At 35.5% G+C, this 13,507-nt stretch overlaps 1 protein-coding gene across 1 annotated transcript in view; it reads right to left on the bottom strand.

Annotated features, from left to right (window-relative positions):
* The window catches only part of LOC117788638, a 101,588-nt gene that overhangs the window by 73,586 nt on the left and 14,495 nt on the right, over nucleotides 1–13,507 (bottom strand).

Raw genomic sequence — 13,507 nt, 5'->3', positions numbered from 1 at the left:
TTATAAGGTCCCTTATATACCACAAATCTTAAATTGATTTAACTTTTAATGGAAAGAAAATATATATGAAACTGAAGCAGATTTATTAAATAATGATTAGGCTTAAGCAACATTTTTAATTTTATTTTTTATATCTAAATTAAGCAATAATAACAATATATAGTTGAAATTGTAGTGGGTCAAATAAGGTGTGTGCAACCATTATACCCTTCAATGTCCATTTTAAATGCACTCAGGATATAAAAGAAGGATAAGAAAGGGGTTTGGAAGACTTTTGGAGGCAAGTGGCCCAATGGTGTGGCACATAAATTTGGCCAGGCACGCGCTGGCAACAAAGCAACGAAGTCATGGGCCAAACCGAAAACTGACAGCTCCAAAAACGGGATGCAAGCGTGGCACATCCAGGCGATTGCTGCCACTACCACTGCCACTGCCACTGAAGCAGCCACAGCTCCTGCCTCTGATGCTCCTGCCACTCCTAACATATGAAACGTGGTGGGCATCGCATTGCACAGAAAGTTTAAGTTACTTATGGCAGGAGGAGAATTGGCATTGGGACAGACATTGCCACATTGGGACTGGCCAACTTGCAACTTGCAACTGGCAAATGGTTAACGAACCTTTGGGCCATATGGCCAATGTGACGATGTGCATATGGCAGCCTTAGAGGTAGGGTTAAGGGGGACAAGGGAGTTGCCCAAGGGAAGCAACAGCAGATAAGACAGCGCGAAAGAAGATTGCAACTGTTGCAGACAAGTCCATGAAGCTATCGAAAGCTAAAGGAAAATATCCTAATTAAACTATTAAAAATTGTGAAAGAGAAAATAGGCGATAGGGAGGGAGTGAGAGAAACGAACAGTGAACGAAGCTTCGATTGAAAATATCCACATAAAACTAGTTGGAAAGGCTATAGTCGAGATCCCGCTACTTAATTTAATATATATTAAAGTGCTTTATAGAAAATGCCACCCAATAAAATCTTCTGCATACTTTTAGGCGCTTGTATTGAAATAATTATTAATAACTTTGATTAACTATTACAGCCGATCTACTAGTCCGATAAAGTGAGTGTTATATACATTCCAACGAACGCAATATACTTCTACTTAATGTTTAAGTAACGGGTATAAAAATAAAACATTAAAAAATATTCGAAAATTATGTTTTTCATATTAATATGGAGTTTTTAATTTCAATCGTTTAAAACTCAATCGTAGTGAAATTTTCAATGAGAACAGCGAACATGCAAGTCTATAAATATGTGCTATCCAAATCCGATAAAATTTTCGAGCATAATTTTTACACTTGAAATAGTATTATATTATAGATCTTTCAAATATCTCAATTTCGTAAAATTGTTTAAGCAATACAACAAGTCTTTCTCTTTAGTCCACTTGTGTTTTCAATTGATTGAAATCAATAGTTTTCAATTCCAAGTAATAGTTTAGGATTTGTCAGTAACTATTTATCCCTCTCAACGCCCTTAATGCAAGGAGGGTATAAGCTTTTAAATCATTAATTTTGCTCAATTTTACTTGCATTTATATTTCTGTGCTATTTGATCCTATTATCATATCTTAACATTATGCAATGCGCTTACCCCGAAGCAAATAAGTCAAGTGTCGAGAATGTTGTGGGAGTTGAGACTTACCTGAAAAGAGAAAATGCAAAAATAAATATTTCATTTCAAGTTAACAGGATAAATGCATTTGTTATGTCATCATTAAAATGACTTTTGCAATTAAATTGCATTGATAAAAATAAACTTATATATGACATACTTACGGAGAAACAGAGAAAGATTCAACTACAGATAATGGTGTGGGAAAGAAAGGAATGAAATAGAGAAAACGAGGTAGAAGAAAGGAGAATGATTGCAAATAGCACATCCTAAAACATTCAAATTGAAATGAAAATGTGTATGAAAAGAAAATAATTGAAATAAATAAATGGACAACAGGTGAAAATTCTAGATAACTGTAAATTGCTATAAAAAACAAAAAAAAAAGTAAAACAACAAGATATAAGCAGACACACACCTATTCACACACAAACTCTGACTCAGTTATTGCATTAGAAACATTTTTAATTATTTTGCATGTACAAAAAAGTAAAACGACCAGAAAGAAAAACTGAAAGCGGAGCAAAAGGAGGAGAGAGAGAGAGAGAGGGTGAGAAATATAGAATGAGTTTAAATGGGCGAAACAGGAAATTAAAAAGAATATACTCAAAAATAAACTATAAAAAAACTGAAATAAACTAACTTTTGAGTGCTGTCATCAGCGACTGGCAGCTGTCATTAGCCGACTAAAAAATACTCTATTAGTGTAGAGAGAAGCTATTGAAATTCCTGGACAACAACATCTTTTGTTCAACTTTAAATTTATATTTTAGAAGTTTCTATCTAAAAAACTTCAAATTTACATTTAATTTAAAAATTGAGTTGAGAATTATTGTTATGATTGTCTGATAATGCAAAGCAATTCTTTAAAATATTTCTAGAACAGAAATTAAGATTGTCCTGTTATAGTCTAGACTGGATTTGTAAGATTTAAAGATCGAGAAGTTTCTTAAATTTCCCTTACAAACCGAAATTAATTATGCTATGAAATCTTGTGGTTAAACAACATATGATTTATTTTTAGTAAGGGTATAGTTATGTAGAGTATATACAGATGTGTGTGAGATATATTTATAAATATTTATATTATATTTTAGTGAAACTATTATGTCTAAATTGAGGACGCAACGTATGTGAGCGGAGACCGAAATGTAGCAAGGACACTGTTGAAATATGAGATAGAAACATACACACACATACTAATGCACAAACTGTCAGACACACACATTAAGAGACAGAGAGAGAGAAAGAGAGATAGAGAGAGAGAGAGGGAGATACTTGGACGTGCCATTTGTGCGCTTTCTATGCGTTATGATTATATCTTAATGAATGTTATGAAACACATAAATCAAATTGCGAAAACGCCGCAAGCAGTCGGACAAAGGCCCAGGACGAACGACAGGCAGCAGAGAAAGAGAGGAAGAGAGCAAGAGAGCAAGAGGGAGTAAGTGAGGGGCCCAATGGCGTCCACAAATAAACAAGACAACAACAAAAACACATATAAACAAAGAAAGAGCGAGTGAGAGTGATAGAGAGTGATAGAGAGAGCGAGAGAGAGAGACAGAGAGATATCCGTACTAATGCTCATGTTGACGAATGCAAATTCATAAAAAGGCCCCATTCGGACAAGTAAAACAGTCATATGGGCTGTTCTTTCAATCTCCGCTCCGCTCCTCTTCCTCCTTCTTTCTATCTTATTCCATTCCCACTCGCTCTTTCTCTCTCACTTCGAACTCACTAAGTAACACGACAGCTTGGCAAATGTTTGGCTTTGCTTTGATTTTAATGTTAATGTTCCTCCCACTCCAAACAAATTTCAGGTCCTCCAACACCACCTCCCTTCCCTTCTCTGCTGCTCCTTCTGATACTGTTACTCGTACTCCTTCCCCCGGGGCCACAATGGGCGTGAGGATAATCTCATTTGGGCCATGGCTAAGAATTGTGCCCCGACCAAATGACAGGCAAACAAACAAAGTTGCCCTAAAAGCATAGCAAGAATGTCCGCAAAGTGATTTACTTACACAAATAGCAAGAAGAAGACAGCTAGAGTGAGTGTGTGAAAGAGAGGGAGATATATGCATGTTGAGTGCTTGCTTTCACAGCTTGTGAATTGTAATTGTTATCCAAAGTAGGCAATAGTCAATGCAAAACACAGTCCCAAAAATTCTTTCACATTACATTCACACATATAGAAGGCGAGGGCTGTCATAAAAGTATCTACAACTGGCAATTGAATTAAGATTATTACAGTTTATTATTTCATTGTATTATATTAGTTTCGTACAGCAACAGCTTGGATAATTGGGATATGGACTATAATTTGAGTTAGCTTCACTTTATCTCAACACATTTGCTATGCCTTTATTTTGAGTATTTAACGAATTTCGCAATCTGGTCACACTTTAATTGCTAAAGAAATAAAGTCAGTATATCAGTTGAATAATTAATAAACAATATCGGTTTAACTCACAAAGTACTAGTAGAAAATAAGCCCTAAATGAGTTGGGTTTGGAATAAAACAAATTTGTTTGCTATTGATAATATGGTCACACTTAATTGAAATATACTATTCAAAACAGGTACTAAAAATATGATCATCTTAATACATTTTAGTGTAATTCACTAGGGAACAATTTTCTAATCGAATCAGAAATAATTAAACTAGAAGCAAAGTAAAGTATGTTCAGTGTGAATTAAGAATATACACTGTAGTCTGAGGAAAAAAGTATAAATGCTGAATGATAAAAATTCTGCTGACATATGAACTTTTTAATCTTCCCGCGAGCGATTTGCAGTGAGTGAAATATCACAAATAATTGCAACATTTTTAGCTCAATAACCCAAATAAAAATACGTCCTCATAGATAACAGAAAACTATTATTGATTGTACTTTAACTGGAATCTAGATTTTCCCTTTTTGGACTTTTCCCATGTTTTCTCTATTCATTTTGTTATTGTTTACTTTTGAGCTTTCGATCCATGTGTTTGTCTATTGTTGTTTTGCTATTGCCTTATAAAACGACAGAGCGAGATTTCAAATGCAACATTTTGTGTTTCTTGTTCTGTGTATTTACTTTTGTGCACCCAAAAACAGAAAGAAAAGTACGAAAAATATGTTTGGGAAAAGGCAGCTGTCACGAAGAAAGGGCTAAAAGGGAGGCACAAATGGTGAGAGAGGGGAGGTTAAATTTAGAGCATTGCAACTTCAACTGAGTTGTGTGCACGCTGAAAGTTATTTAAGCGCGAAAACTACACAGAGAGAGAGAGAGAGAAAGAGAGAAGGAAAAAAGAAAGGAGACAGAAAATATTGGGTTAGGTTGCGTATACGCAATGTTGTCTCCAGTCATCGTCGTTGAGTTGCAGCTCAAATGGAAACAAATGTCGCTCAGTGTGTCGCACTCTCTCCCTCCCTCTCTATCTCTGGCTCGGTCTCTGTCTCTCTCTATGTGTGTGTTGTAGATAAAACTCTGTCGTTGTTGTTGTGGACAAATGACGACAACAACAACAACAAAAACAGCCAGGGAGAAAAGAGATCGCAATGCAGAAAATGAAGGCAAGAAAGAAAAACTTGCTGAAAAAAGTAAATAAATGAAATAAAATTAAATAAAAAGCGTCTGCTTGGTTGCTGGCTTCTTGCCACACACTAGCTGGCCCAAGAGGAGTGGCAGGGGTAGGGGCAAAAAATGGCAACAACTTTTAAAACTCATTAAAATTAATGAAAGCCACGCACTTCAGCCCAAGTTGATGGGAGCTGCAAGTTGAGGGGAGAACCAATGCAATGGCGCCTGTAATTATACAAGTGAGCAAGCATATTGCAACCGTAGCAAGTTTCCTCTCCCCTCCCCTCCCGCTTCCGTCTTTCCGTACACTCAATAAAATCGCATGAAAGTTCATTAAAACAAATTAAAAGCAAAGAGTAGCCGGCAAATGGCCAAAGCCAAACGTGCCGGAAACATGGCAATAGCTTTGTCGCCAGCGGCAAGTTGAGACCGAGCAGCGGCAAGAGGGAAACGAGGTGGCAGTTAATGATAACGGTAAATAAATGCAAGTGGAACTGGTCAACGCTGAAGGTCAATAAAAACGTGTCACAAATCCATCTATATCAATTGCCGATAACAACTTGACAATAAGTTGACTTAAAGTTTCGCATTGCAATTGTGTCGAGCTGATGGATCGCAAAATGATAAAAAAAAAAAAACAAGTGGGCGGTTAGAGTCGAGCACGCTCGACAGTAGGATACCCTGTGCCTAGGTACTCTGTACTGAGGTAGATTTTTGACCAATTGTTCCTATGGCAGCTATATGATATATGGATCCGAATAAAACCAAATTTGGTCAGAATGTACAAAACCATCTTAAATGCATATTCTAACAGTTTTGTTAAGTTATCTCAAAACACAAAAAGCTTTTTCATACTAAAAGTTGAGTTTTCAACGATCTTTAATATGACAGCTATATGATATAGTCGATCGACTTAAACAAACTTCGGTCAGGATAAACAAAACCAAGTTAAATGTATATTTTATCAGTTTGGCCAAGATATCTCAAAAAACAAAAAACTTTTTCATACCAAGAATTAATTTTCGATTGAGCGTCTCTATTGCAGCTACATGATATAGTAGACCGATTTGAACCAAATTTGGTCAGGATGTATAATACCAGTTCAAATGCATATTCTATCAGTTTGGTTAAGATATCTGTACAAACAAAAAACTTTTTCTTACTAAAACTTTATTTTCGACATATCGTTCCTATGGTAGCTATAGTGAACCGATCCAAAAATAAAAACCAAGTTCAAAGTCTCTAGCTCTTATGGTCATTGAAATCGACGCATTCAAACCGACGGACGGACAGACAGACAGATGGACAGACAGACGGACATGGCTCAATCGACTCGGCTGTTGATGCTGATCAAGAATAAATATATTTTTGGGAGTCTGCCAAGCCGCCTTCTGCCTGTTACATACATTCTGCCAAACACATTGTACCCTTTTTTGCCCATTTTTAATGGGCTTAGGGTATAAAAAGCAACTCGACAAAGTTTTTATTTTAAGACCCTCATTAGTAAGCGTGTTGTGGGGGTATATTGAGTGTTTGTAGAGGTGTGCTGACAACTTTTCACAATTATTGGTAATAAATTAGAGCAAACTATTGTGAGAAGAGGTAGCAAATAACAGTGTACTCATATTTTAAATGCAGTCTGTCTAACGATCACTTTTATTCCAAAGTGTTAGTGCTCTCGTTTTGTGTTAAGCAAAAACACAAAAGTGCCTGAGGAGTAACAACTTCGAATAACGCATTTGACATTAAAATTTGGATATTCAATAAAGTTAGTCAATCATCATATCACTATAATGTTTTATTTGAAACCATATACTAAATATATATAGAAATTATATTTTTAGAAAGAAAAGTGTTCTCAGTGAACACCTGCTATAAAGGATAAACACTCAAGTTCAAGTATGTACTGGCTCACATGACGTATGTGTAATACTTATCTATATAATGTAATCGTATGAAAGTATATGCATATATGGCGTGGCATATGAACTTTTCAATGGCTTTCAAGTGCCGCATATGCCACGTGTGGCAACAACTATTTGAACTATAATAAAAACAAAAGCTCGACAAGCTTGAAAATCAATCGAAAAGCGAACCAAGGTCGGACACACACAATGAATGCTATTTAGAAATAGAGGCCGAGGTGAACGTCAAAGAGCGTCCCAACGGACGGACAGGCGACAGCTGAACAGACAGACAAGGACAACAATAGAGTGAAAGAGATGGAGTGGGAGAAGAGAAAAGGGAGGGAAGAGTAAAAGTTAGAACTAAGATGAAGGTTTCTTAAAATATAAGTTGGGTTTGAAATTGAAAAGTAGTTACATAAATTTTAAATTTTAATATTATATTATTAGTATCACTTAGCCGCAGCGAGATCGGACAAGTAGAACGGGAGTAATAGCTAACCAGAGGTTTTAATAAAGTTATAATTTGAATACAATTACCTAAAAGTATGCAGTATCTTTTATTAAGTAGTAATTTCTTTTAAGTACTTTTATATATATATTGAAATAAATTACGGGTATCCTATGGTTGGGATCTCGACTTTAGCCTTTCCCTTTTATTATACCCGTTACTCAAAAAATTTTTACAAGGGTATATTGTGTTCGTTGGAATGTATGTAACAGGGAGAAGGAGGCATCTCCGACCCTATAAAGTATACATATTCTTGATCAGCATCAATAGCCGAGTCGATATAGCCATCTGTCCGTCCATGTGGGCGCCTAGATCTTAAAGACTTTAAGAGATAGAGATACCAAACTTTCACCCACAGACTTCTATATACCCCAAGCAGATCAAGTTTGTTTCAAATTTAAACCACACCCCCCTCCTCATCCCGCAAATCGCGAAAAACCACCACACCCATAGTTTTTAAGATAATACGTATTTTGTGGTATCTAACGTTATCTATTAGTATTAGGCAGTTATGGCGATTTAAATTTTTCAGAGCAATACAAGTATTTTCTTTAAAGTACTTTAAAGTATATTGAAGTAAGTAACGGGTATACTATAGCCTTACCGGCAAGTTTTAGCTTGATTTTGTTAATTGTTAAAATTTTTCCATTTCTGACTATATTAACACAATCGGATGCTGATATGAAATTGTGAACAGGATAAGGTTAACAACAACACTTGTGAGACTCAAACATTGACAGCAACTCTCTCTCTTCCTCTCTCCTTGTAATAATTAAAACCACAACAACAGTAACAACAACAGCTGCAACAACAACAACAACTTGCATCCACATCTTCCGGTTTTGCACGCCGTCGAACATTTTTGCAGCTGTGGGGCAAAGTCAACAAAGCGAGTAATTTACATTTAAGAACTGCTGCAACAAAGAACAGGAAACGGCAACTGCAGCTGCAACAACAACTTGCAACAATGCAACGAATGACGGGCACTGTCGAGCCAGGCCGTGCCACACTTGAAAGTAAATTGCTTAATTATGATAATCAAGAGACATATCACTCTTTCTCTCTCTCTCTCTCTCTCTCTCCCTTTCCGTCTCTATTTATCTATAAATGTAATAATGAAAGCATACAACGCAGTATAACAGCTGTTGCAGTTGTAAAGCCGGATTCAAATGAAAAATATATCCATGATGGCGAAAAAGTTTCAAATAAAATTTAAACAGCTTTATATGATTTTACTTGTGCGTTTTCCATGGAAAATACAATAGACAGATCCTACGAAAAAATTATTAATAAATATATAATAGTTTTATTTAGAGAATTCCTAAGTGTAATTATTAGAACTTAAAAGATATGATTCTCCATAATAAGGAAAAGTGTAAAATTTATAAAAACAAGTGGGAAATGCTATTGTTGAGATCCCGACCAAAGGATACCCGTTACATGTATATAAATAAGTACTTTAAAGAAATTACTACCTAATAAAAGCTACTGCATACTTTTAGGTGATTGTATTAATAACTTTGGTTAGCTATTACTCACGTTCTACTTGTCCGATCATGCTGCAGTTAAGTGATATTACAGATAATATTAATAGATAACGTTAATTACCATAAAAACTGTATTATTTCAAGAACTGTGGGTGTGATGGTGTTTCGCGGGGGCGTCTCCAAAATTTAAAACAAACTGATCTGTGTGCCAAATTTGGTAACTCTATCTCTTACAGTCTCTGAGATCTACTTATTTTTTAAGTAACGGGTATAAAAATCAGAAGAGATTTCTAAAAAACAGCGGAGCAACTTTTAGTTATTAATAAGTTATTATTTTAATGAATCTTTTTATTATTATTCATAGAATGCAAACTTGTCTATTGTAATACAAAGAATATTTGAAGTATTCCGTTTCTAGGGTACTCTTAAAACTAATGGAAGAAAAATACTTACCAACTTGCAGTGTACAGAAATATTGGCAATGTTGTTAATCAAAAAGATAAATATTTATATATATCTGTCATATTGTATTGCGCCATCAACTGAAATTCATGGCAGATATGTACAATGTACATATATATTGGCAACGCTGTTAATCAGAGAAAGCTCTATCAGTATTATTTCATTTCACATCTCTCTCGTTTTTTCACGCTATTCTCCGCTTTTTCTACCTTTTTGGCTTTTCAGCGACTTTTATGGCAGCCACTTTGGATACTGTCGCTGTGAATGAGGCAATGTTGGAGGAGGTAATTTTTAAAGCATGCTTTTGAGCGCAACAAGCATGAAGGTACACACACACACACACACACCCGTATGCTCTGCATAAAAAACGTCTCAATGCATGTGTGTGCGGGGGTGTGTGTGTGTGTGTATGTTGCTGCAGACAAGCGTGGATTTTAGCACAGTAATTAAAGCGTAATGGTTAACTGAAGCCGCCACAGGGCAAACAACTAGCTACAGTACAGCCTCACATGGCTGACGGACTATGCATATACCCTGTAAATTATTCCACAAGTAAATAAGAGAATATTTTATAATAATAATATTTAGTTAAACATGCATTTATTTTTTGGTTTATCATGTTTTACTCATTGGCTGTGCTTTCTATTACATATATTTACACTTTTGTGTTTCACTCTGGATTACAGGGTATTAAATAGAAACGCGGTTGCGGCTTTGTCAATGCACACGCAGCGCACCAACAGATGGCAGTTGCATGCAACGCTGAGCTTTAATTAATGTCAATGCTTGTTGACAACAACAATAACGACAGCAACAACAACAATGGAAGCAACAACAGCTACAACAGCAACAAACACAACACTGTTGCCTCACAGTTTGGTGTTGTTACCAGGCAAGTGTTCTTTTCAATTTAAGTATCGTGCTTTTTTATATCTTCAACAGCTTGCCAAGATTAGTATAACAAGTATAACTCAGATAAAGCTTACAGATGTAGAGGTCTACCAGATTTAGAAGTCTGATCATAAATGAGATTAACGTATTGCTTAAACTATCTATAATTTGTCTCTTTCTTATTCTGTTGAAATTTATTAATTAAAAGCCTCCCTAAGACTTATTTTGAATTGCATTTACCATCACTTTCACCAAAAATGTTCAATTATAAACAATCTCTTATTACGATCTGTAGAATAAAACTAACAATTTGTAATCTAATTTTACAGAAGTCTTTTAAATTGGCACAACTGACTTCAATTCCGCTAAAAATCATTCTTGTTTTACAAAACAATTGTCGATGTTCCTAAAACCAATGTTTTTATAGTAAATTTTGTTTGTGAGATTTGACTAAATTTAGCAAATTCAATTTCAGCTTTTTTTTTAAATTGTATTAGAAGACAAAAAATATGAATTTAAAGTGCATCTTTCAATAGAATTAAAAAATCATTCATCTAAATGGTAACAGCATTAAGGGCAGACCTCAAACGGTAAGAGTTAGAAGGCTGCAATTTTCACAGTATTTTAGTTCTATTGCATGTTAATCTCACTTGTCCTATTTTTTAATATTAGTTATTTAAAAACTTATCTAAAAGTTCATAAAATTAAACAAAAGTGTTACGCTCAATCTCTATATATATATTTTTTTTTATTTCAATTCACTTTTTAGCTCGCCCCATTTCGGTTTTCATTTTTCTTCCCCATATCGAACACTCTTTTAGTTGCACAAAATAATAATATATTTTCTAACACTTCAAAAGCATTGCGATATTGAGACTTGCTCTGCGCTGTATAATTAAATATAGTAAATAATGCAGAGCTTCCACTGTGAACTCGTGCCCATGTGTATGTATGTGTATGTATGTGTGTGTATGTGTATACTCGCGTTGCCAACTACTATATGCATGCTGCATTGCTTTGCCGCGGTTTGGCAACAATTTGCGCATTCCGGCAGCTCAAGCAAACGCCAAACTTTTGCCAAAGACACAGACAGATACACATACACATACATAAGCACACACACTCACATAGAAATGCGGTTTTGTTAAACTTATTGCACCAAATAAATGAAGAGATAATTTTCTTGAAAGATTTGAAATGGAGCTAGAGCAAAAACGTGTAAGCTATGAGACTGTAGTGGAATTATCGATTTGTGATAGTTTTAAATATAGCGACAATCGATGACTATACAAAGTTGTAGAAAAATTTGATAATCGAAGCTGTCGTTCACTTTGTATTGCAATCGATTATCGATATCAGTAGTTCCAGTCAAATTGATAGGGTTTAACTATAGATACTAATTTGTTAGATTTCAATTGAAGCGATAAACGATTAATAGAAAAAGTATTTGATTAAGGTTAAGTAGCCGTAAGTCTGCCTACTGTTTATCGTTAAACTTGTTGACGTAAGTTGAATCGATAAACGATAACTGTAGCTTGATGTCAACTAATACAATAAACGTTAACTAAACAAAGATATGTATATAAGTAGATCTACATATGTCCGTTGAATTTATTTCGACTAACGATAACACTCTTACTTGATTAACAAAACAAGTAGCCAAATTATTCAATTTGGCATTAGCCAATATTGCAAGCCCAATAACAATCGAATCTAGGACTAGTTCACTCAATCAAAGTACAAGTATACTTGATTCCAGCTGCAGCTCATTCAGCTTCAATTTCGCAACATGCAACCAAATGATGCAGCTTAGGCAGAGAGAGAGAGAGAGAGAGAGAGAAAGAGGGGGGAGGAGGGCGTTCATTAACCATGTCAGTGATGCCTATTTATGCAGACTTCGTCTACCGACCGACTGCTGCCTTCTGTCGGCAGTCGGCAGTCGACAATCGACCGTCGACAGTCGACAGTGGCTTATTGCAGGCTGCTGTGATTTATGCGCCAACACGAGGCTAGGTGGCAAAGGTGGCAATGGGGAGAAAGGTGGCACAGGGGGGGGCAGGCAGGCAGCACTTGAGTATAACTCGTGTAATCAGGCGTTGCACAACATGAATAGGCTGAGAGGAGGGGGGCAAGTGGAGGGTTCTAGACGCGACTAAGCTGAAAGCGAGTTAACCAAAGAAGCTGCCTTGCCAACACCAACAACAACAATAACTCATTAATGAGGCGACAACTGAGCGCAAATTTGGCCCAGAAAAGAGAGAGACAATGAATATGATGATGATGAGTAGAAGAAAGAGACTATGAAGAAGGAGGAGAATAGTGAGGAACAAAGATGAGAAGCTGGCAAATATGTAGTTGCATTCTAATGAACACATTTGCAAACAAAAGACCATTTACACACACAAACACAGACAAAAACGTACACACACAAACACCTATAGCAAATACAAATCCAATGCGTTAATTAAGCAGCTTCAGTTTATTGCCATTATCTTCTATTCAAACTCAAACCCAATTTAAAGTCAACACTCACTATAATTTTCTAAAAATGCATTTTTGTAATATTGATACAGAATTAATCAGTATCAGAATTTAAAAAACTAAAAGTATACTTTATGATACTTAATGATTTAACAGAATTGAACTGCAGATGTTTTGCCTAAGTTCCAAACCATCTTGTAAGCGTACAAAATAACGGGTTTTTTATAATTGATTAAAATTTTCTACTAATTACAATGTTTTCTACAGTTTTTTTTTATGATAATCTTGGCACTTTTGCCTACTTCTATTTAAGGGACTAAATTTAACCGGACATAGTATTTATTGTCAATGTTTTGAAATTTCAATTTGTATTTTAAGGCACACTTTTGTTATTCTTAAATCTCCCTGCGGAGAAAAGAAGAATAAGGGATTGCAGGGGATATTCAGGTCGTAAGCAAGTCAACATAACTTTGGGTCCAGGCTATAATGCATTTAAATAACGCGCAAAAGTATGCAACACACACAAATGACATTACGTATACGCCATGGCGACGGCTTCGTTGTTGCCATTTGCCGTGAGGCAAAGTTT

Source organism: Drosophila innubila, chromosome X, assembly GCF_004354385.1.
Source record: "Drosophila innubila isolate TH190305 chromosome X, UK_Dinn_1.0, whole genome shotgun sequence".
Classification (NCBI taxonomy): Eukaryota; Metazoa; Arthropoda; class Insecta; order Diptera; family Drosophilidae; genus Drosophila; species Drosophila innubila.
Note: the sequence above shows the minus strand (reverse complement) of the source record. Positions and strands in the feature narration are given on the sequence as shown.